At 49.7% G+C, this 24,651-nt stretch overlaps 1 protein-coding gene across 12 annotated transcripts in view; it reads right to left on the reverse strand.

Moving 5' to 3' along the window:
* Positions 1-20,225, reverse strand: part of PPFIBP1 (PPFIA binding protein 1) — a 121,981-nt gene extending 101,756 nt beyond the window's left edge. For all 12 annotated transcript variants that reach the window (XM_074872210.1, XM_074872206.1, XM_074872207.1 and 9 more), the window contains exon 1: positions 20,120-20,225. The gene's annotated coding sequence lies outside the window, so the exon portion shown is untranslated. The remainder of the gene's footprint in view (positions 1-20,119) is intronic.
* Positions 20,226-24,651: the final 4,426 nt, after the last annotated feature.

Here is a 24,651-nt window from a genome sequence, read left to right on the forward strand (position 1 = left end):
GGAGGAGCTGTGTCTCAGTGCCAACCACTTCTGAGGCAGCTCGAATTCCTTCATACGCTGCCAGTATCTCCTTCTCAGTCAGGGTATAGTTAGCTTCAGAGCCTTTGTATCCCCGGCTCCAAAAGCCTAGAGGTCGGCCTCGGGATTCCCCATCTGCTCTCTGCCAAAGGCTCCAGGAAGGGCCATTCTCCCCGGCTGCGGTGTAGAGCACGTTCTTAATCTCCTGCCCTGTCCGGACTGGCCCGAGAGCCACTGCCTGGGTAATCTCCTGCTTAATTTGTTCAAAGGCTTGTTGTTGCTCTGGGCCCCATTTAAAATCGTTCTTCTTGCGGGTTACGTGGTAGAGAGGACTCACAATCAGGCTGTAGTTTGGGATGTGCATCCTCCAGAACCCCACAGCGCCCAGGAAAGACTGAGTCTCTTTTTTGGTGGTTGGTGGGGCCATGGCTGTTATCTTGTTTGTCACCTCCATTGGGATGTGGCGACGCCCATCTTGCCATTTTATTCCTAGGAACTGAATCTCCCTTCCAGGCCCCTTAACCTTCTGTCGCTTGATGGCAAAACCAGCCTTCAGAAGGATTTCAATTACCTTCTTTCCTTTCTCAAAGACTTCCTCAGCTGTGTCCCCCCATACAATGATATCATCAATGAACTGCAGGTGTTCTGGAGCCCCACCTTTCTCCAGTGCAGTATGGACCAGTCTATGGCAAATGGTGGAGCTGTGTTTCCACCCCTGGGGCAATCGATTCCAGGTGTACTGGATACCCCTCCAAGTGAATGCAAACTGTGGCCTGCACTCTGGTGCTATTGGAATGGAGAAAAACGCGTTAGCGATGTCAATCGTGGCGTACCACTTGGCTGCCTTCGACTCCAGCTCATACTGGAGCTCTAGCATGTCCGGCACTGCAGCACTCATTGCTGGCGTAACTTCATTCAGGCCATGGTAGTCCATGGTCAGTCTCCATTCGCCATTAGGTTTTCTCACTGGCCATATAGGGCTGTTGAAAGGTGAGTGAGTCTTGCTGATCACCTCCTGGCTTTCTAGTCGACGGATCAGCTGATGGATGGGGACTAGAGAATCTCGGTTAGTACGGTACTGCCGCCGGTGCACCGTCTTGGTGGCAATTGGCACTCGCTGCTCTTCGACCTTAAGCGACCCCACCACCGAGGGGTCCTCTGAGAGGCCGGGTAAAGTGGACAATTGCTCAACCTCCTCCAGGGCAGCTATACCAAAGGCCCACCGGTACCCTTTTGGGTCTTTAAAGTACCCTCTCCTGAGATAGTCTATACCTAGGATGTACGGGGCATCTGGGCCAGTCACAATGGGGTGCTTATGCCAGTCCTTCCCAGTTAAGCTTACTTCAGCTTCTAATAGGGTCAGCTGTTGGGACCCCCCTGTCACTCCGGAGATGCAGATGGATTCAACCCCACTGTGGCTTGATGGCATCAGAGTGCACTGTGCGCCAGTGTCTACCAAGGCCTTGTATTCTTGTGGTTCTGATGTGCCAGGCCATCGGATCCACACCTTCCAGTAAATCCGATTATCCCTTTCCTCCACCTGGCTGGAGGCAGGGCCCCTCTAATCCTGCTCACCATCACTCACTTGATCTAAGAGTGACTCCTGCAGGAATGACTTACTGGTCCCCTCAAGAGGGTCAAGCATACTGCTGGCCATTCTATTCTGTCTGGGGGATTTCTGACTAGACACTGGAGCTGCATCTCTCTTGGAAGACTCCCCTTTCATGGTGGTCTTCCCTTTCAGTTGCTGTACTCGTGCAGCTAGGGCGGAAGTGGGCTGCCCATGCCACCTTCTCATGTTCTCCCCATTGTCGCGGAGGAGGAACCACAGGGTGCTCCGTGGTGTGTACCTTCTACCGCCCTTCTCTTGGGTGGGGAAACGCCTGCTTCTAATGGCTGAGACATCGGCCCGTGCGGGTGAAATATAGGACATGTCCTGTTCCATTTTTTGGAGCCTCTGAGACAGTTCCTCTACGGCTGAAACCCAGGCATGTTGGGAGGAAGGGAGACTTCCCTCATAGTGCCGGAGCTGCATAGTCACTTCATCCACTGTCTGATTGTCTCGCCACCAGGATGCTGCTGCTAATGCTTTGGAATGTCCCTCTGGTCCACTTTGCAGGAACTTCCGCCACATCAGCTGTGTGCAAGGGACCAGATCTGGATCCAATGGTGACTGCTCATCATTCAGATCACCATAGATCATATCAAACACAGCCATTTCCCTGAGGTTTTGGATGCCTTTCTCCATGTCGGTCCACTTGCCTAACCGACATAGAGAATCATCCTTGTAGGGGTACCTCTCCCTCACAGCGAGCAGGAGTCGCTTCCAAAGGCTGAGGGTTTGAGCCTGTTTCCCTATTGCCTTGTCAATACCAACCTGCTTGGCTAAATGTCCCACCTGCTTGGCCTCTCTCCCCTCCAATTCCAAACCAGCAGCTCCAGTATCCCAGCACCGGAGCAACCAGGTGCAAATTTGCTCGCCTGGACTGCGGCTGTAATCCTTCCGCATATCTCGCAACTCACTGAGGGATAGAGATTGGATGATTACCTCCGGCTCTTCCTCCTGCTCTCGTGATGGGCCTGGTTCATTATCACCCTGTGCACTGCGAGGGGATTTTTTGGTATATTTGGTTTTCCGTATTGGGGCAACTGATACTGGCACTGCTTGTCCCTCCGGCTCAGCTGCTGTGCTGGTGGAGGCGACCGGTACTGGCGCTGCCTGTCCCCCTGGCCCAGCTGCTGTACCAGCAGGCTCACTTTCAGACCCTGCAGCTCTTTCGCCCCCTTGAGGGCAGTGATCAGTGTTAAGGGCGATGCGGTAAGCATGGGCAAGCCCCCAGCACATCGCAGCAAGTTGCATCTCCCGGGGTTTGTCAGATTGGCAGCACACCTTTTTCAAACACTCCACCAGTTTATCAGGACTCTGCACTTGTTTGGGAGTAAAATCCCAGAACGTTGGGGGTGACCACTCACTCAGGTACTTGCCCATCTTCTCCCACATACCTAGCCATTTATAACTATCTGCCCCCGGGGCAGGTTTCCGGGTGGTGCTGTTGTTGGAGAAGTACCGCATGGCCCAAAACAAGATCAGGCAGACATTTAGAAAGCATTGTGCCGCGAACACAGTGGCCAGGAGGCTCCAGGGATAGCTAAAACTCTCAAAAACCGAGAGAATCTCCTCCCCTGGCTCACCCATAGAGGAGGTGAGACCCCAAACAAAAGACCAGGCAGCAAACAGGTAGCAGTGCACCCCCACAAGCAGCGAAACGAGCCCATTATAAGCAGACAGTAACCAGTAGAGCAAAACAAGTCCCTTGATACATTTTCCACCGAGAACAAATACCAGCACTGGGAACACACAGGGGATATAAGGATTAATCCAGCCCCACCACGCAAGCAAATTGGCCAGCATTGTAAACGCTTATCAAACAATACAAGTAAAACCAGAAAAAATTACACCTAACAGATTGCTCTAACACTTCTCCTTTTGTCCTTATTTCAGTCTTCTCCAGCCCCACGTTGGGCGCCAAAGTTGTGGTGGTTTAGCCCCTGCCGGGGTCTGAGACCACGCGGCCGCTGCCCCTCCCCCACAAAGGGAGTGAAATACAAAGCCCCAAGACTGAAATAAGGAAAGGTTTAATACAACAGTGCAATAGCAACACAACCAACAACAACAATAACAATAACAGTAATAGTGATAGCAATGAACAGAGCAAAATAGCTACCAAATACAGCAGTTTGAAGCACGATGTACAAAACCACGAGTGCACCGCGCTCCGCGCCAGGAAAAAGTGACCTGCCAGGATGTGACGTCCGCATGGTATCTGAATAACCCGGCTAGAGCTTCCCCCCCAAACTGCTGGGGAAACTTAACCCTATCCTGGTTAAACCAGGACACTCATTTAAAATACAATGGGGAAAAAAATTCCCATCACCCTGAGAAAATGTTAAATCAATGCTTTCTCCATTCTTGCTTTGACTTTTTCATTACTCAGTACCCCAACAACTAAATGCTTTCTTCAAAATTGACAAATTTTGAAGCATTGCTTTTTCATGTATATTTTTATACTCCCTCCCTGCACATGATGCCATTGGAAACCTTTAAGTATTGCATATGCACAGGTAAGGAAATTTTGCTTTTACATGGATTAAGTGTCTACATTGTTTCTTTGAATCATCCAGCTTGTGTCATTTACAGGAAATTAAATTAGCACAAAGCATCTTTTAATAATCATAAGAGGTCTCTGAAAATTCAATTTGCAGAAAGACAGACCAGCATTCTGCATTACAGTAAGTGGTTTATCAAGCACTTTGACGGAAGATCTTGTTCAAAGCCTTGTCCAGAAATTTAACACCACCTCGTACTATTCCAGCGATGCAGTCAATGAACAGAAAACAATTACGAGAGCACAGCCAAGCAACCGCTCACGCTGTTCACAGGCTAAGTTGCTTCACAGTCTTAAAATCTGGAAGTCTCTGGGTACCAGCTAACACAATCCAACTGAGCCACAGCCCGGATCAACTCCGTTCAGGCAAGTTAATACTGATCTGCTTTATTCTGTTTTCCTAAAATGAAGCCAGCTCTGCACTGCCGGGGGCTCCAGCCGTGTGAAGGACGGAGCCTGGTGGCTCCCCCCAAAACCTGCACGGGGTTTTGGCAGGGAGTCCTCAGCACAGGTCATCTCAGAGGATGCATGCAAGAGGAACAAGAGGAAGAGATGCAGAGAAAGAAAGACAGCAACAAGGTATGGAGCGGACTTTAAACAACAAAGCAGCCCAGGGACAAAGGCTGCTATGTCCATGTGCACAGTTGCCCCTACCAAATACATAAAACACAGCCAGAGGCAGCAGCCTGAACCACAGGAAAGCTCTCGCTTTGACATACCAACCTCTCCACATGCTGCTTGATCACCTGTGCCTCCCTGAAAAGCGTCGCTCCTGCTCAGCGGCACGGTCTGCCCTCATATGCCACAAGGGCTCTGCATGCTACGCAGTCAGGCAGCCCCGTCTCAGAGGAGCTCGGGATCCAAAAGTAGAAAGACAGATAAAAAGCAGGATAGAAGGAAAGCAGTAAAAACGAGGGAGACGACATATCCCAGCCTGAGAGGGAAAGAGTGGCAAAGCTACATGCAGAGCTCAGTCTGGTCCCATCCACCCAGCAGCAGATCCAGCATGAGCACAAGCAGCTTTTGTGCAAATGCTGAGACATGGAACATATTCCAAACAAATATTCCTTAAAGGGGAAAAAAGAAAAAGAAAGATGCATCAAGTAAGACTTTTGGGACAACTACTTTTGCTCCCGGATTCATGGGCTTTAGCCTATTTTTAGTAAGTTGTCTTTGCAGATGTCAAAATAACATCTCTCCCCCTCTGTACATACACAGCTGGACATGAATCTTCACAGCCTGACAGGCATCATCTGCATTCAGCTTCACAGATGTGAATTACAATAGGAAGTCTCAAGAGGAAGCCTCTTCTCTGGAAATCCAAACACTAGTCGTTAATATGGTCTCAGTGCTGAGCATACAGCCCATGGGAAGGAGGGACCCACAAGTGCAGGGTTAGAAAGTTCCTTCCTCACCACCAGCAGTATTTCCTCCATCCTTTATTCCTAAGCAGCATGGTTTTAAAAAAATCAACATGTGCAACTAAATGCTAGAATACAGAATTGCTCCTTTTCTCCAATACAGGCACTATTAGTGCGCAGGATCACAGCTAAGAATCAGCGTTTCACTCAGAAACTGCCTCTCCTAGGCCACCACAGCTCTGCAGAAAGGCTGCAAGTCTATTTACATCCACCACATCAACACGATCTCTGCACGGGCAGGAGAGGCAGCCAGACCATGCGGGTGCTGCTCTCCCCTGGAGGTGGTATCTACCCCTCCCCGCTCCCAGCCCTGCGAGAAGGTGGCACTGGAAACCCTCCCAAGCTTCTCAGCGCTCTGACTGTTCAAGCCCAGAGTAAATGGGGCTGTAGAATTACACTGGTCCTCTTGCCTCCACTGCTAACACACCTCTCAAAGCATGCACATTTTTATACACTTTTTGTTCTTCACGAAGCCTAAAAACCTCGCTGGGAGAACTGTGCCCACTCCAGAGACACAAGTCAGGAAAGCTCCGTGCCTCTGGGAGCTGACTCCGACTCCATCCAAGGACAATCATCCCAGCCTCTGAGGCTTTCCTCAATGCCATCACTGCAGGGAAGTCCCCCGTACCCTCACCCCAGTGCCAGGAAAAAGGGATGAGGGCCAGAGCAAGCCCCAGCAACACATTTTCCCACTGTAATGAGAAGTGCCAAGCTCCCCGTTGACAGTTTGGCTACCAACCAAGCCCAAGCACTCGCCAACCCTCACAAGAGGCTCTGCAGCAAGAACGGGGCTGTGGCCCACCCGCTCAAAGGCTGCCCTGACTAGATTGTTTTCCCCTGCTTTCCACATCCCTGCCACACGCTCCATCACTGCGGAGCATGAGGAGGAAGCAGGCATACCAGAATGGCATGTAAAATCCCCTCACGTAGGAGGGCCAGCTCCAGTTTGGCCCACGTTAGTGGGACACGCAACCTGACCTCTCCCTCCTCCATAGGGAGGAGCGTGCAGGTCCACAACCACAAATTCACCCTGAGCAGGCCCGTGTTTTGTTCAGCTACTTGACTTCATCTCCAGCATCCCTCTGCCTCCCTATACCCACAGTCCTCTCCCGTAAATCTGCCTTGTTTCTTGCAAATGCCTACACAGTGAGTTTGGTGTACTGGCTTGTCTCAAAACTTCATCAAGCCTCATACAGGCACAGCCAACTTTTAGAGGAGGATTCACTTTTCATTCTTCATAGTCTCAAAGCTATGCAACATGTTAAGTCTGTGCCATAGCCTCCTGTTTATCACAGAACGAGTAACACAGTTTAATCTGGATTAATTTCACGTATGGCTTCTATCATACTCTGGAGAACCTCTGGCTGCCCTCACACTTTTGTATAAACATCAACTAGATCCAGGCATGAGGCTCTAGAGGCAAAACCTCTTCCTCAAAAGCTTTGCAGCACAAGCTAGACAAGAAGGATTAAAGAAAGGACACCGCATAGATTATGGTGCTCTGAATTTCCTCGTGTGCCCGTGGGAGACTGCAGGCTGTGGTACAGCAGGCAGGGACATGCACTTAGAGGGCAGCAGCACGCGTAAGGAGCATGTCCTCCAACAAGGCCTGTGGAGGGACTGAGGGTCACACATGCTTCAGCTGCCAAGGCCACTCTTCCTCTCCACCGCTCTCGGGAGGGACCAACAGGACAGGGGACACTGGCTCCAGCCAGGCAGCAGCACAGCAATGTAGGCTTGGCAAGACAACTGCCACACAGGAGGGCCAGCTAGCTGAGCACATCCAATCCAAGACTTCACAGCCTGGGAGGGCCTTTTTTGTTATTTTTGTCAAGTGACAGTACTTTAGACTGCGCTGTTGTATCCTCAACCCTGCAATTTCTAACTCCTCAATACAGCAGGGTCAGTTGCTCTGTGGCAGCTGGCTCTGGAAGAGCTCTCACCACTCAACAAGCCCACCTCTACCCCCACCAGCCCAGCCCAGACCCCCCTACAACCCCTGGTGGGCCTGTTTCCTTGCCCCTCACTTCTACCCACGAAGACTTCAGCAGCAGAGACCCCACCAGCCCCTCCACGCAGGGCAGGGCAGTACCAGGATGTCCTCCTCCCTTCACCAACTATCTCCCTCACAGCTCGCCCAGACAAAAAGGACAACAACTAAGGCATCTCCACGTGGGCTATCACTGGGTCTCCATCCCCATTAACCTCTCTCTTTCCAGAAAAACATGGCAAGTCGACAACGCAAAGCTGAGGTCTCACTAGAAGCAAAAGTGGGACTTTCATTGCCTCTAGCAGGTAATTCATGCACTGCACTGTTATTTCTCTCTCTGCTTACAGCAAGTAACATCTTACCCACGAACAGTCCAATGTCTTAGGGCAAAGAGACAGTAACCCAGTAAGGCTCAGAGAAAAGGCAGTGGGGTCCCATTTCTTCCTTTTAACACCAAAGAACAGAGACAGCCCATTTTGCTCCTAAATGCACACTCTGCAGGAGCTACATGAACACAGCTGGATCTAAGTAAGGGAAAAGCTGTTCTTCACCACGTGCAAGCAGTAAAGCCAGGCCCTAATTACCAAAGCCATAGAAAAAAATATGCAGCACATTTAGTAAGAAGAAGAATTAACTGCAATATCACAGCCAAATTCCAATGTAGCATCAGCAGTACAGCTGGATACACTGTCCTAAACAACCAAGTAGCCGATCCTAAACTATTGCCACACATGCTGTAACTTCCCTACCCACTTTAGTCCCTCCCCTCTGAAAAAGGTGTTGTGATATATCAGTATATCAAGGCAAGTCTCTACAGAAACATCATCTTGTTTCAACTTCTGTGTTTACAGATGCCTGACAGGAAGCTTAGCCTTGCCTAAACGCCACAGACCTAACTCTGCAGCCTGTTATTTTCATGCCACAGCCCAAAGTGAATGGAGTAGTGTAAGGCACAGACAGGCCAAGCATGACCTCACGTATGTTTTGACAACAGCATTTTCATACCAGCCCTGGGTTTCACTAGGAGCAAAGTGACTTTGCAGGACAGCACAGGACAACTTGTCAAACAGTTTCTCTTCATGGAAACACAACAGGGTGAGACATTTGTTGCAAGAAACTCAAACATACAGCAACCACTATTTTTGTTCATCATATCTCTGTGATATTTTCACTGATGAATAAATTGCCATTTTCATCAGAGGCAAGATTTCCAGTTGGAGGTTATTTACTTTCACCTCAATCACAGCAGCTCTGGCAAGCTAACCCAAGGTGCAGATGATGTACAAACCAAGCAGCAAGTGCTCGCATGCTGGGAACTGTTCAAACAGGAATAATTCAATCTTTTTGTAGTCTCACCCTGGCTAATTTGCCACAAGCTGTCTCTTTTCAGATGCTACATGAAACACAAGAAACAAAACAAGCTGGATTAAGCTGGTACGTTTACAATCAGTTCATCTACTGAGAGTTCAGGTCAGTTAGTTTTCTACGTAAAAAAAATTAATTTTTTTCAGCTTCACAGGGTGAAAGGAACAAAAATTCATTGCAGTAACCAAACATTTCTCACTGAACAAGTGTGCAGCGATTACTTAACTAATGCAAACGATTTTCAGTCCGCATGCAAGGAATGTATGGGATAATTGTAGGGCACACTCTTCTACCAGCATTTTACAAGTACTTTTTAGGTAGCTATGGAGACGTTACAGCGTTTTTCATTTTGCTGTCATAACTAGACAGCTATTGATTTCTTCGTAAAATTCCTTGGAATAGTGGGGAGGGAAGGGGGAGTTTAAAGTACAACAAGGTCTGAGAGCAAGAAGCTAAAGAAAACAGAAACAGATTTCAGATAGAGACAGCAGCACAGAGGCTCCTTGCAGGAGGTAGCTTTGAACTCCAGGTCTTGCTTTAGTACTTCTGCAATTAAGGAGGTAAACATACATCACTATATAGTGTGCAGGCAACAGAGGGATAGCCGCCCAACCAGGTCCAAAAGGAAAAACATTTCCAGCTACCATTGCCATCACCCCGAACAAAAGGAGGCACTCTCTGAGGGCATGCTGTGGTTTTGCTCCAACACAAAGCTCTCTGGGGACATGGTGGGACTCCATCCTTGCAATTATCATGCTGAGCTACAAGATGTTCCCCTCTCCCTCTAAGCAGTTTATGTGGAAGCCTCATCCCTGGCAGGCCTTGCAGGTAATTGGTGCCTCCTCTCCACCCTCCCCAGGCACTACAGCTTGCAATACATGGCTGATCAAACAAAGCTGCACTTCACCCTCTTTCCAACAACAGCTCAAGAGCTTGCTGCAAACTGAGCAACTGCTGATCCTCAGCCACTGATTCTACCGTGACACCCAAAACGATCCCGAGAGAAATGCCTTTCACCATACTGACACGTTTATGATCAAACACTTCTGCGTACACAGATATAAGACTGCACATCACAACAAGTGAGTCTGAAACCCTAGATACTGACCTGGAAAACACTGTGTTGCACAGATAAGGATGTGCAATAATTATGGATTTAAGTCCCATTCAGAAACTCCCTCTGTAATGAGAACAACAGATCAGGCTCTTAACAGATTTTTCCCTTTGGATAAGACAGAAAGGAAAGCCTGTTCAACCAAAACATTTTTCTTAAGTTCACCTTGGACCCAGTCACAACAATGGAGCCAGAACCTGCAGAATTATCTCCACCACCAAGCTGCAGGAAGTTTACCAGCACCACCCTAAAAACAAATCCCAATCTTTTCATCTCCACGTTGCATTTAAAGCTTCATAGCTGTTCACCAAGAGCAATACTGCAAATGGGGGAAAAGCAAGCAGGATGCTGCTGCTGCTGTAGAAGTGTTTGCACCTACCACAGACCTGTTACCGCTCCTTGCTCCTTTCACATAACACCCATCCGTCTATGCAACCACATCATCAATCCTGCTTTGTTAATTTGTGTGAAGGCTTGAAAGGGGGGAAGGATTAATCATCCTTTAAGCTCCCCAAGCAACCGGCTGAGGATGTCATTACTGCCCTCGGGGTATATGAGTGCCACCAGCTGCCGTGGGTGGAAGTGCTCTGTCTAGACAGCACGCAGACACTTTCACCACTCTCAGCAACAGCCAGATCCACCCACGTTCACAATACCCTGGTCACAGCTTTGCAACGTACTTCTGTGGCTGGCACTACCAGCCAGTGGCCAGCAAGGCCACCCGGCCCCAGTGCCCGCCAGCGCAGGGCTGCCCTGGGAGTGGGGCAAGCCAACCAGACGGGCAACGCCACAGGACAGCCCTGGGACTCACCCCATCCCGCAGCCAGCCGCTCCCAGATGTTTCTGCCACCCCACCACCGCCAGCAGCATCCCAGTTTTGCAGCAGTACCATGAATCCTGCTGCACACCCCACCAGGTGCCAGCGGCACACCATGTTACGGCAGCGTCCCCGTGCTGTGGGGCACAGGCCGGCCAAATGGCTGCCTGCCTCCCCCCGGGGCACCGAGGTGGGAAGGGGGTACATCCGCACCCCCGACCCAGTGGCAGTCCTCCTGCTCAGAGAGCAGAGCCACGCTGCACACACCTCCCTGGGCTCCAGCCCTCCTAAGCAAGGGCAGCGCAAGAGACGCGGGCTACCCTGCAGTGCCCAAATTCCTGGTAGTGCTGTCCGTCCCGAGGATACCCCAAAAAACACACTTCTGTCCAGCACCAGAGGCTGCAGTGGTCCTGCCCAGCACTACACAGGAGGTCCAACACCAGCTCCAGGATGAGCGAGGAAACCTCTGAGAGGATACTTCTGGTTAAGACCTGTTTCATATCCAAGGGAAAGTGTAGACCAAGGTAAATCACTATATGCTCTTTTTGGAGGAGAAAGAGAAAACAAAAAGAAAAACAAAACCGAGAAAACAAACAAACAAAACCCATGAAGCATAGAAAAAAATCCCAGCCTGACAAGAGATTCTTCTCTATTGAAATAAGAAAAACAAGTTCTCAGAGCCAAATTAAGCTTAGCCAAGAAACATAAATATGCATTTCTGAACCTTCCCCTGATGTTTCCTTTACAAATGTAACAAATTAAAATGCTGTCACAAGTTAAACTAGCTTCACTTAAGTGGAGAAAAAAATATGCTGATGGCTCTAAGATCCAACTGACAAGCCTTTTCAGGTCTGCTCTGAACCTAAACCAGCTTCCCAGAGATTTAAATTAAGAGTAGAGAAATAGTCTCCTTTGCTTAATCTTGTTTTGGAAGCAGGACAGAGGATACTGCAACAAAGCTAGCACCTGAACCCACCAGGAGGCATCCAGCTACCATATGCCTTTCCTGGGGATTAGTTGCTCAACACACCCACCTCTTCTTGAAGACCTTTACTCCACTGTGCATACAGCTGTGGGCAAGAATTGGGAACACTCAGTATGCCTTGGCTGCTCCAACATGTCCCTACAACCCTCCCTCTATGTAAGCTACTAACCCACTGAAATTGTCTATAATACACACCCTGTTTCAGGAGAACAGCCTCATCTTGAACTTGGATCTTGAGAGAAGCCTCCAAGGGCACCTACTTCAGCCTCCAGCGGCAACGTGAAGGTCCCCCCCTCACAGCACAGAGGTCCCTAGGAGGTAGGTTACATGAAGCACTTGTCAGCTACGGTGTGAAACACCTTGCATTTTTCAGTGAACCAGAATTTTAGGGAGGATGACATTTTCGTGTGTTTCTTAACAAAGGAGCTCGATGTACCATCGCTCCCCTCCCATTTAACAACAGTCTATCAAAGATGCTGCCAGTGCAGGAGAGAGAACAAAAGGCCCCAGCTGAGCAGCACAGGGAGCACAGCCATCAGACCACCACCTCCCACCATAAAGTGTGTTTTCCAGCTTGGACATTTGGATAGGGCATCCAATGCAGGTCCCCGCACCAGGAACGCTCCCTGCTCCCATACAGCCACAGCCTCATCCACACCCCAGCCTTCGTGCCCCCCTGCATCCCCCCCCATGCACAGCAGCTCTCGGAGGCAGCACGCTCCCCACCAGGCTGGCTCCCAGCGCTCCTCTGGGATGGACAAAGATGAACCCATGCTACATTTTAGCACAGGTTTATACACCCAAACTAGTGTCATAGACGAGACACTTCACAACCACAAGAAAAGCTTCCAAAATAAGGCAAAACCAGACAATCATACAGCTGACATCTACGAATATGCATTCACGCTGAAGCTGAGAAGATCCCAACAGGCTGCATGCTCCCTCTCCTTGCCAACACCTTGTCTCCACAGGACTTCTTCCATGTGACTAGACTACCTGATCCAAGCCTAGAGGAAAACAGACTCTGGCAGTCTCCATATGGCAAGAGTCACTTTTACAAACCTATGGCAGCTGAGTCCTTGCTAAGCTGTACAGAACCCAAGACCACAAGTGCTACAGCCACCTGGGATAATAACTATTTTCAGAAGCACAGAAACCGCTCAGTGCTTTGTTACAAAGAAGATAATTTTCCTCACCTGCTTTTCAAGGCAGACGTAAGTTACCAGCATTACACTCTGCAGAACTTTAATTTGATCATATGGACACCTTCACGTGCCAATCTTGTGACCTCCAAAAACACAGAGACCAACCTCCAAAGGGCCAGCGTGTTCTTTTCCCCATTCCTTACACTCCCTAGTCTAATCTCCTTCAACACTGCTTACACTTTCTCCGTGTTTTGCAAAGGCTGTGTTTCTGTCTAAACTTCATACATGGCTCTAGCTAGTGAGTACACACACTTCAGAGAGAAAAGTCAAAATTTCAGTAAGACACCTACCTAGAGTTTCTGGATTATTCTGGATCCTCTGAATGGACTTGAAGTTCCCTGAACTCTGGAGGTAACCAGAAATTAGATTTTGCTCAGATCAAGACCCATGCCATGGAAAGAGACTCAGCAGTGCAGAACAGAAGCCTAAGCACACTCAGCAAACCCAGCACATCCTCAAAGCATCTGATGTACTGCAAGAACCTCTGATGAAGCTCTGTGTGTGTAGCAACCACGCTCCTCCTGCTCTCTACCTGCAGTGTCCCTAGGACAGCAGGTAGCCAGCAGTAAGCCACAGGCCACAAAGAATACATGAACAGCACACAGCCTGCGAGCCATGGCTTGGTCACTCCTTTAAGCGCAAGTGTGATCATAAACCTTAACCGCATCTTACCACTGCAGACAGAGAAACCAGCTGGGACACCTTTGCCAAGTTCCGTGTCGAGGGGCAAAGGCCAACAAAACAGCCTCTAAGTCACTCACCGAACCACTATTCTTTACAGCAAGGAAAGACGTCACTATTATTAAGAACTTTCCTTCAGAATTTTAGAACTTGGTCTGAAATCCTTAGGACTCGCACTGTGCTGGGTTGAACCCCTCGGCCCATGAGCGCCCAACCACAAAGCTGGGATAGAAGCAGACTCCCATGACCACGCCTGCTGACAGAGCACATGGACAGCTGTGCGCAAAGCTGCCACAGCATCAGCAAACAGTACTGCCGTTCCTCAACCTCAAAAACAGATCCTGCTGCTGGTTTGGTAAACGCATGTGTGTTCTTGTTTCCATCATTTATAAAAGACCACTACAGGGGAAAGAATTTAAAACTGGGAGGTTGGAGGGTTGTTTGTCTGGCAGTTTGTTCATTTTTACAGTATTAAAGCTGTTTTTCTCTTACCAACTAAAAATTGCATACGTTGTATCTCCCTTCACAACCACCACAGTGTCTGTGAACTATTTGGTGTTATTATCTACATACATATATATAAAATATACCCTATACTTTTTAGCTAGATTTTTGTTTCAGAACTGATAAGTCTGAGAAAAGGTATTCAAGACCAAATCATTACCATTTCCTCTTATTTTGACACATCTGTTACAGAGCAAGAAAATGAAGTTGTTCTCCCAAATCCATCACATTTGGAGCCATGAGAACTCTTTGATTTAAAATGTGCTGATTCATGCTAGTGGTTATCAGATTTTTCCAATCTGAGACATAATTAGACAGCTGCTTTGACAACACAAAGATTCTCCAGTTTAGAGATCAGATGCTGCAACAGCTGGCTCAAGTCTCAGCCTTAAGCTTTCCACTAATATTTAGGAAAAAGCCTATAAAGAAAGATGCAAGTACAAAACAACTTTTGGATCAGTGTACTTGATCTTGGAGCCTTTTGTTCGCAGGTGGCATTTGATGGGATTTTATTCATGCAAGAGTTATAACACTGTGCCTACTGGAAGTGTGATTACCATCAAGATGTACGCAAATGGCTGCTTAAAGTCACACTTTCTGTTATTTTTATCTTACCTCAAACACCATGAGCCAGAGACTGCTTAAATGGCCTCTGGTCCTGGTTCTCTGATACAACCTGCACGCACTGACTGACTAAAGATGCAGAGCGGCAGAAGGGAAGGTGAGCATCCTTACCTTAACACAAACTGGGACACACACAGGTTTCCAGCCCAGTGCCAGACAGGAGATCGAATCTCCCTGCCTAAGTATTCCCAAGTGATACGGGAGAACCAGGCTTTTGCATCTCCCAGTGGTTTTATGAAGATTCAGACTTGCACCATGTTTTGAAGAAAGAGGAGAACAATTCTGGTCTCCACCAGGGGCTGTTTCTCATGGTCCTGAGATGACATACGGGGGAAGATGCAACATGCAAGGCACGAGGGTAGGATTTAACAGCATTCCCTCCAGACAGCACCTCAAACAGCTCTCTGACCAAACATTGGCTCTGTCAGCCCGGAGGGGCCAAACAACTCAACAGCAAGAGAGCACAGGATTCCCACCCAGGGGACATGTTGGGTCTGTGAGGCCATACAGCACAGCCTAAGCCCTTCCAAGTTCTCCACCTGCCTCCCCCATTAGTGAAGAAGGTGGCCCAGGCAGGGGCAAGGAGAAGAAAGGCCATAGCTATGACTGGGCTACAAGACCTGTATCTATTTCCACTGAGGAAAGAAATCAGCTCTTTACATAATTGGTTTATCTTGGCCTTTTGACAGAAACAGAAGACCAGCCGCTGGAAAAAGTATAAAGCTTTAAGCCACCACACTTTCCTCATGTACAGCAGAAGTCACAGAGGAACAAAGTACTCTGGAAGCTAAAGGACATCAGGAAATCATATATGCCCATATCAAGGGTAATACACATGGGCAAGCAACTGCAAATCCAGTGTGATGACTGAATTATTAATGGAAAATTCCATCCTTTAAGCAGAAATGAAGTGCTATCTTGGCAGCAAACACTACTAGAAAAATAACAAAAAGCCACTATCTTCAGCCTGAGCTGAACAAACACACAAGTCAATTTAAGGCGGGGGGGGGAAGGAGGGAAAAACATGGATACATCATTCCCTGCATCTTGAGGTGTGGTCACAGCTGAGCACCCTCGCTAGGGCACCCAGAACAAGGAGAAATCCAAGGCAAAGATCCCACCAGAAACCCACCGAGATAGATGTTACAACTTAGTGTGATCATCTGCTCAAGTTGCCTGAAGTTGGAAGCATGCAACCACTGCAGGTAATAACCCCAGAAACACTGTCCTCCAAAAGAGGGACCAAGCTTTAACTCTGGATTGGATCTTGACTTTTCCAAACATTGGGCAAGAGATGTAATCTCTCAGGAATAACATGAAGCCTTTCCTATGTTACGCAAAGATTAATGCTTGTAAACCTGCCATCTTCAAAGAGCTGAGCAGTAAACTTCACTGATTCCTGAAGCTGTCATTAAATGTCCACCCTTGCTTCATTCACAGATCAGCTGTTCAGCAGTCAGCTTTTCAGCACTAACAGTCAGTCTCCTACCAAGACACAAGGAAGGCTGATGCCCGAGTCCTACTCAAACTAAAGAAGGCAACAGAAATGCAAAGACTGATAATGGAGGAGACCTAGGCACTGTACATCTGCTAAGGAGACACTGCAATACACCAGTTAGGCTCTGGACACACAAACAAATTTGCAGTATGGCAAGACAGGGTGGGAAGTTATACTAGATGCTAAATAAATGTCTGGGTATAAACACCAGCAGTAAACACAAGGCAAGGCAATGTAGTTTACCTCTCCTGGGCTGGATCCAAGAGCAGAGTTGCTAATGGGATGACTAATGGGATCTCACAATTACAAAAGGGGGAGGGGGGCCACTCTTCAGCCTAAGTAGGGGAAGGTACTAAGTGGTTTTATTTATGAAGGTGTTAAAGTGTTTTTATGTATTCTTAATGCACAGTTGTATGCACAAGCACCACACAAGAAAAGCAAACACAACAAAACCTGCCTGAACCTTCCAATAAACCTGTTCCTTGCATTTATAAATTTACAGATGTGGCTTGGCCAGACAGAAATAAGTCAGATCATAATTGTACAGCTTTAAAGAAGCTACACACCTTGGGTTTTGCTTTGAAGACTGAAAATAACAAAGGTAAGTACGAGAAGAAACTGTCTCAGGTGTACCAACCTAACTTGCCTATCACCATTTACAAGCCGAGGCAGAGGTTACCAGCACCTTCTTAAGGAAGGGCACACAAATTCATCAGTGGGACGGGGACTTTACTGACCACCTCTACCACCACAGGAATTTCCAGGATGCTCCGGTACCTCCCGAAATCCTGTCTAGTATTTGGGCTCTTACTTTCTCTGTTGAAAACTACTGCAAACCAGTGGACTCCCCAGTCACACGCGTTTCTTCTTTTGAGCTCCTCTTGCCCCACCCAGGAGTCAGGGATACACATTCGGACCATCTGGATTGGATTTGTGATCTGGCTATCGCTCTGCGCTCCCCACACCTTCACAGAAAACACATAATGCAAAGCACAAAAAAGGAAATTAGTTATTCAAACGGGTTTACAGCAACACTGGCTTGTCCTGAGTAAGCCATGTATTTTGATGCAATCACATCACTGTCAAGAAAGTGGCTAAACCTTCTTTGGTTTTAAAGCTCTTCACGAGAAGGATTTTCACTTCACTGAACCTGCTCCTTGAAACAGTGAAAGAAACATCACAGAAACCCTATTTGGGTAGATTCAAGAGACACAAAACCTCCTGAAGGACGCCGTACCACGCACCTCGCAACATGCAGTGCTGCCTGTCCTCAGGCCATCCAGACCTGACCAGTGGGTAGGGACCAGACTTTGTCCTCCCCATCACCAGTGAGCAATGGGACCAGACAGGCTGGCAGCACCACCTGTGAACCTCAGTCTCCTGGGAATGGCTGTAATTTCAGAAATGTTAACAATTATCCTCACGTTGACACGGGTGACACGCAAATTCTCCCCATACACCTCCACAGACATTTTCACCAGGACCCCATTCCTTCCTGCAATGTGTTTTACACTGCACAGGCAGCGCAACCCAAAACAGAAACAGGACTTGCTTCTAAGTAGGGGGGAAAAAAAAAAAAAAAAAAGATGACATTCACCAAAGCTTTCTGCCCCATGTGATATCCTTGATTTCAAAGCACTCCACCTGTCTTTCAGGGACAAGCAGAAACGTTATTCACAAATTTTTTCCAGAGCATGGACCTGCTGCAGACACATATGCACAGAACACATCAACTTAAATATTCTTCAACAGAACTCTTAAACCCAGAACCGATCCAGCAAACGGATGAAAACCCAGGGCAAAACTCACTGAAGCTGAGGAAGCGCTCAAATCTGGACCCATGCATTTGGCCTGGGGCTCTTGCCCTCACGAGGGGTATGGTGTCTGTTGAATACCTAATAGCACCTTGCTCAAAGGCAGCGTGCTCAAAGCAGGAGCAACCCGCTGAAGAGGGAACCCACTCCTAAGGGCACCGCTCCACAGCCAGACGAAAAGGTGAAGCTCCCACTGCCTTCGGGGAGGAGAGAAACATCAATTTCATACTCCCTGCATGGAAACACAGACCTTAATTTATGAGCGACGTGGCACGCCATTGCCAGTCTCACTGGCAAACTGAACAACTCCCTCTGCTTCTAGGAGCTGATGTATCTGATACAGCTTTTTCAAGAAACTGTGCTAAATCCTATTGTCAAAACTCCCCCGGGACAGCTACTAAGCCAAACTAGGGAGCACTTTGGCTCTTAATTTCTTACCAATGTGAAGAAGAGGCCAAAATCCTTGCTGCATTTGGAACTGAGAGTTTGGGCAGATTTCAGTTTTCCTAGTTTCCAGGATGCCTCTCGAATTGACCTGCCATGCCACCTCACTGAGCACACTGGTTTTACTGAAACCCGTGCCGATGGTTTTTATTATAAGTCCCTTTTGTCCTTCACAAACTTAAATCCTCAAGCTATGGCTGCTACCTTTAACAGAAGCAATAAATCCGGAGCTGGCACACCGAAACATCTTCCTCTCAGATACTCGATCGTGTAAGCACAGAGAATATTCTCACTGTGACCCATTTTTGCTGTTTACTTTTTGGATTGCAGACACTCGTATTGCTCAATCGTGCTGCCACTGCAATACATACCAGAGCTTACACATTGTGCTGTTGGCAGTATCTATGCTTGGGCCAAAATAAGGAGCCAGCAGAGTCTCTGAAGGCTCAGACACAGCCAAGCCCAAGTCCTAAACATTTCATCTGCGTTTCTGCACAAGCTCAGCAGCGCTGAGCTTCCATGAGAGAGCACACACATGTTGTTATACCACAGCGAAGCCTTTAACACCACAGCTTAGTCTTCCCTCCACAGAAATAACTACACAGGTGTAAAGCACCTTTTTACTGCTACAGGGGCACCTCGGCCAGGGTGTGAGCTAGCACAGCTATTTCAGTTTAGAAGTCACAGACCTAGAAGAAATAATTACAGGATGTAGGAACCCCAGGCCTTAAATCAAAACACGTTTGTTAGTTCAAGATAAAACTCACAACTGAAGTTTCACAGTACTTGCGGCTGAAGCCACAGAAGCCCGAAAAAGATTAAACCGGAGCCCATCTCTCCCCAAAATTTCCCCGAGAGCTGCGTCAGCTCCAGCACACGTGTAAGCTACGGAAGGTCAGGGGCCGGCTGCCGAGCCCCCTCAGACACCAGCCAGCGGCCGCGCGGCCAGCCCTCACGGCAGCCTGAGGGCAGCGGGACGGGCGATTTTTGGCGGGAGCGGGGGAGTGACGGGGGAAGCCCCTCGTCGCTCCCCCGCCGCCACCCGCAAACCGCCCGCTCCCCACTCGGCGCGGCGGGGGACACGCGGCGGGCGCCCGACCCACGGCGCCGGGCTCGCGGCGGGCTCCCAGCCCACGCGTGGGGCGCGCAGCGGCGCCCAGCTCCCCGGGCGGACACCCGCTGCTCCAGGCGGGGCCGGCGGCCCGGGCCCACGGTGGCGGGGAGGCGCCCGCCCCGCTGCGGCCCGCTCGGCGCGGTGGGAGCCGTCAGTGCGCGCCGCCGCCGCCCGCGCAAGGCAGCCACGGCGCGGGGGGAGGGGGGGTGGGCGAGCCACGGCGCGGGGAGAGGGGGGGTGGGCGGCCCACGGCAGGGTCTCAGCCCGCCGGGACGGGACATGAAGTTGCCGCCGTCGGGCTCAGTTCGGTTTCCGGACAACGCAGCCGGGCCCCGGGAGCTCCCCGGCGCGCCCCTTACCAGCGCCCAAGCCCCGGCGGGCCGTCCCGGGGCGGCCGCGCCTCCGCCAGCTCCGGGCAGCTCCCGCCGCCGTCCAGTCCGGTCCGCACCGGTCCGCCGCCCGCCCCGTCCCGTCCCGTCCGGCCCCGCCCGCGCCCCGCCCCGGACCACCCCCGCCTCGCAGGCGGCGGCCGGCACCCAGCGGGGCGGCGGGCCGCGCCGGGCGTTCGCCTCGCTCCCCGCCCCGGGGCCGGGCCTCCCCGACGGGGCGGGTGGGCGGCAGCGCCGGGCCGGGCCGGCGCCCTGATTGGGCCCGACGGCAGTCACTCGGCGGGCGGGGGCGGGGCGGGCGCGGCGCCGGGGCCCGGACCGGGGCCGCCCCTCCCCGCCCCGCGGCCCTCAGCCTCGGCCCTGCCCACAGCGGGGAGCCCGGCCCGCCCCTCCCGGCGGGAGCCTCCGGAGGCAGCGCCCGCCGCCGCCGCGCCCGGGGCCCGGCCCGGGGTGAAGGGCAGGGCAGGGCCGGCCTCCCGCCGGCGGGGCTCCCGGCGTGGCGTGGCGCGGGGACGGCCGGGAGTCCCCGAGTTCCCTGGGCCCCTGACCGGGGAACAGCCCGGGGTGCCCGGCGGGGCTTCCCGCCCGGCCCGCGCCGCGCCCGCCTTCGCGCCTCAGGCTGCGGCCCTCGGCCGACACCCGCACCCGCTGAAGCTGCCGCGTCATCCCCCGGCCCCGGGGCAGGGAGCCCGCCACAACCCAGCCGCGCCTTTGCCTCCTGCGTGGCAAGATGGTCGGCAGAGGCCTGAGACGCTGCTCCTCCAGAAGCCGAGGGGCCGAGTAGCAGAGCGGTGGGCTCGGCTTGGCAGCCAGGTCCAACCAACTAACTCTTGATTTTGGTCTGAGTTGACCCCAAACTTTTTTTTTCTTTTTCTTCATTTCAGACCTCTTCCTCCCATCCCCTCTCCAAAGGCAGGGTTGGACAGTAAGATGGTTTTGTATGTGGAAAAAATGATTTGGTTGTTCTTCGTTTCTGACCATAACTTATGAAAAAGTGGCAGTTTCCGTTCAAAAGCATGTTGAAAGTAAACATTTTGAATTCTCAACAAAAACGGGAAGGTACCATTTGCTGTTTATGCACAGTTTGCAAAGAGGGCAAGTCGATTCAAAACACCTTTTTCTGGCAAGTTACCGGCCTGTCATGTTGGCCACACACCTGTAGTGTGTCTCAGGTTAAAGGGGGGGACTGAGTTTTAGACTATGATAGAAGAAATGCACGCAGCCATGCAATTAAATGCTGGTTTTCTGTGGTATCTTCTATTTCCAGTACTTCTGTTTCAAAACTTCTGTGGCTAACTATGGTTTTTGAAGCTGCAGCATTAGTTTCTGCAACTGATCTTTTTGCCTTTTTCCTCAAATCTTCATCAATTCTCCAGCAAACATTACCCGTTTGCTGTCAGCCGACGGGTGAGCACTAGCACGAGGCTGAATCACGGGGTCCCACATCCAGCGCTCCCTCCTTCCTGGAGTGGCTGGAGTTGGACTTGCCTGATAAGAAGCACTTGGAACAAATACCGATCCCTGCTGAAGTCTGATATTCAGCAGTCTTTGTTTTCTGAATTGACCGTTCTGTTGCTTCCTTTTTTTATACACTTTAATTAATTCTTAATTCAGAAAGTGAAGATTGTTATTAACCTAATGCAGAAGGGCTTCATTAGTCAGGATGGCGTATGAATGAGATCTCTCTGAAGACAAATCTGAACTGACAGAACATTTCAAACAACTGTTTGAATTCTTTCACCAAAGAAAATACTTTGCAAGTCAAGACAAATCTCTGATAAGGCTTTCTGGCTTGCTTATCTCTCATCTCCCAGAATAGCTTAGCCCTTTGTGCTCCAGGCTGGTTTGCAAGGAAAGGTTGATTTTCTCCACCTTTGTGAAAACATCAGTCTCTGAGGAGGCGAACATCTCACTCATCCCTCCCATGAAGGCTGCAGGAGGTTACAAGGAGTAAGAGTATTTTCCAACATCCTTCACTGCTTAAGGAGGTGAAGGGAAAGAGCTTTTCCCTCACTTTGCAATGGGAACACGTACCGTCTCCGTGGTTACAAATCAATAAATGGCATTAAGCCTAGTATTTCAAGAGCTGCCAGCGGCATTTTGAAGGCACAGCATACACTCTGTTACATGATCTTCTTCGGGTGGTACTTTGGGTCTTCTGCACGTTCACAGCATGGTACCACTGGGGATACGGTGTCGCAGCGCAGTTGCTTGTCAGCTGGATCAGGGGTGAGCAGATGCACTCCAAGCCTCCGGGATCACGGGCACAAAGCAGGTGTCGGGGTGTCAGGGGTGGAGGCGCGAGCAGGACCGTGCCTCTCGCTGCAGTGACTCTGGGATGAAGCCCCTTGCAAAACAGCAGTGACTAGCACTCTCGTTAAATCTGCAGTACACCTATTCCATGGTTTTGCCTGCGCCTTGCTGCTGAGTGACAAACATAAACATGCAGTTGTCCTTACTACATTCTCACAAGCATTACCATCTCATTTTATGAAGTTTAAGTGACTCACCTTGGCTAATTGGGAGTGTTAATGACTTGTAGTGATCCAGATTTCAGCTTGCTCTGGAAGTCATCTGCTTTTCGCAGCACAATGGTCATTAGTCCCCTGCCCCAGTATCAGTGTTAGCTCACAGGCGGAGCCCTGAAATACAATAACAAGCTGTGTACATCGCAGCCAATTTTTAATTTATTTTTATAAAACTTCAGCACCATGTTGGGCCCCAGAAGTTCTCATTTAGACCAAAGCCACTCCCCAAAATACAGCATCTGAAAGAGCCAAGGGATCTCCTTCTCAAAGGGCAATGATTTCACACCCAGACTGTAGACAGCTTTCATTTCAGGACAGCTCAGAAAGTGGATTCTGTGAGTCGCTCTCTTTATTCCCAGCCGGGTGTTAAGCTCGAAGCGGAGCCAGGGTGTTTTCAGGTCAGGCCTCTGCTACCAAGTCTCCTGGCACAATTGTGACAGACAGAGCTGTGATGAGATAAGACCCTCTGAAGGCAGAGCTGTGCCAGCAAAAGCACCTTGTGCACATGTAGTTATAAGCAGAGAAAACAGCGCTTTTGTCCGGGTAGCTTATTCTGCTCAAGAAGTTGGAATTTGCTCTCTCAGCAAAAGCATGGTTTTACTGTTAGAAGCTGCACCTACCTTCAAAATGTTTGCTCTTCTGACCAGCTGTTGTAGCTATGCTGTCAAAGCCTTCCTGGCTTTCAACTACCTGAAGTATCCTGACTGTTAAATGCTCAACAGAGCTAATTGTTTTAGCCAAAAACCTTGAGCTTCGGTATCATGCTGTGTTCAGTCCTGGGACAAAGCACTGCACAAACAGTTTCTAGCTGTCAAATCAATAATTTAACCTTCTTCCTCATGTTTAAATTCTCCTCCAATCCCTTCCTAAAAAGGAGAGGAGAGATTCAGTGCCCAAAAGATTGACTTAATCCACAGCAGCTGAAGTACAAAATGCCCCCAAACTGTACCCCTCAAAATGGTCAAACTTCTGACCTCGGCTGTCCCATCCCTGAGTCTTCCCACAGCCAAGCTTTTGAAAACACTGTAGGAAAAGCCTCACACACTGAACCTAGTGCTGAACTGATGGAAGGGATGCTGCCTTGCCTCTGCCGCGCTGGCCAGACAGTTCTGCTCAGGGCTGAAGTGCTTCACATGAGCAGTTTCTCTCTAGAGTTTCTCATTTAAACCCCCAAGAAAGAAGGCAGACTTTTAAGAAATGACCAATCTTCTCCTGTGTATGGGATTGTTTCAGGTGCCCCTAATCCTCTGTGGTGGGGTTACCTGCAGCCTTGACAGCCTCCAGCTGCAGTATGGGATGACACTGCAGCAGGAGAAGGCGAAGCACATCACCTTTCCATTTAAGAACCTGCAGTCTAGGGGTTAGTAGTGAAATCTGTCTGTGAAGAGTCTTCCTGAAGGCTAGATAAAACTGAGTCTCCAAGAAAGTGCTGGAGAGGAGATGCCATTTCACACTTGTGTCATCCATGCTGCCCTTGGTAAAGTGCTTGGTGTTGCCATCACCAGCCTATCGAGATGACCAGTCTTGTGTATTTTATCTGGAATCTTGTGCAATTAGCCCCTGAAAATCAAAAAAAGCAAACTCAAGTTCTTTCTCAAGTGGGCAAGAAAGCTTCCCATAAAACTTCACACACCCATGAGGGTGAAAAAGTAATTAGCTGCAGGAATTTCTCCAGCCTGAACACAGAGGTGAACCTCAGAGATGTGTCAGTGGGTATCTGGAAATCACAAGAAGTATTACTAAGGAGAAGATGCTGCACATTTTATGTAAAATGTGAGCAAGAGAAAACCTCCCGGCATGAGCAGGAATCATAACAGGATCAGCTGGAGGAATCCCTACAGGTTCAGTGGCAATAGCGTAGCTGTTGAGAAGATGGGGTGTTTCAGATGGGTTTTATCTTCCCATTATTTTGAATGACTGCTGTCATTAAAAGCAGGAAAGGAGAGACTACAGTTCAAAAGCTTTACATTCTTA

Source organism: Strix uralensis, chromosome 5 (assembly GCF_047716275.1).
Source record: "Strix uralensis isolate ZFMK-TIS-50842 chromosome 5, bStrUra1, whole genome shotgun sequence".
Classification (NCBI taxonomy): domain Eukaryota; kingdom Metazoa; phylum Chordata; class Aves; order Strigiformes; family Strigidae; genus Strix; species Strix uralensis.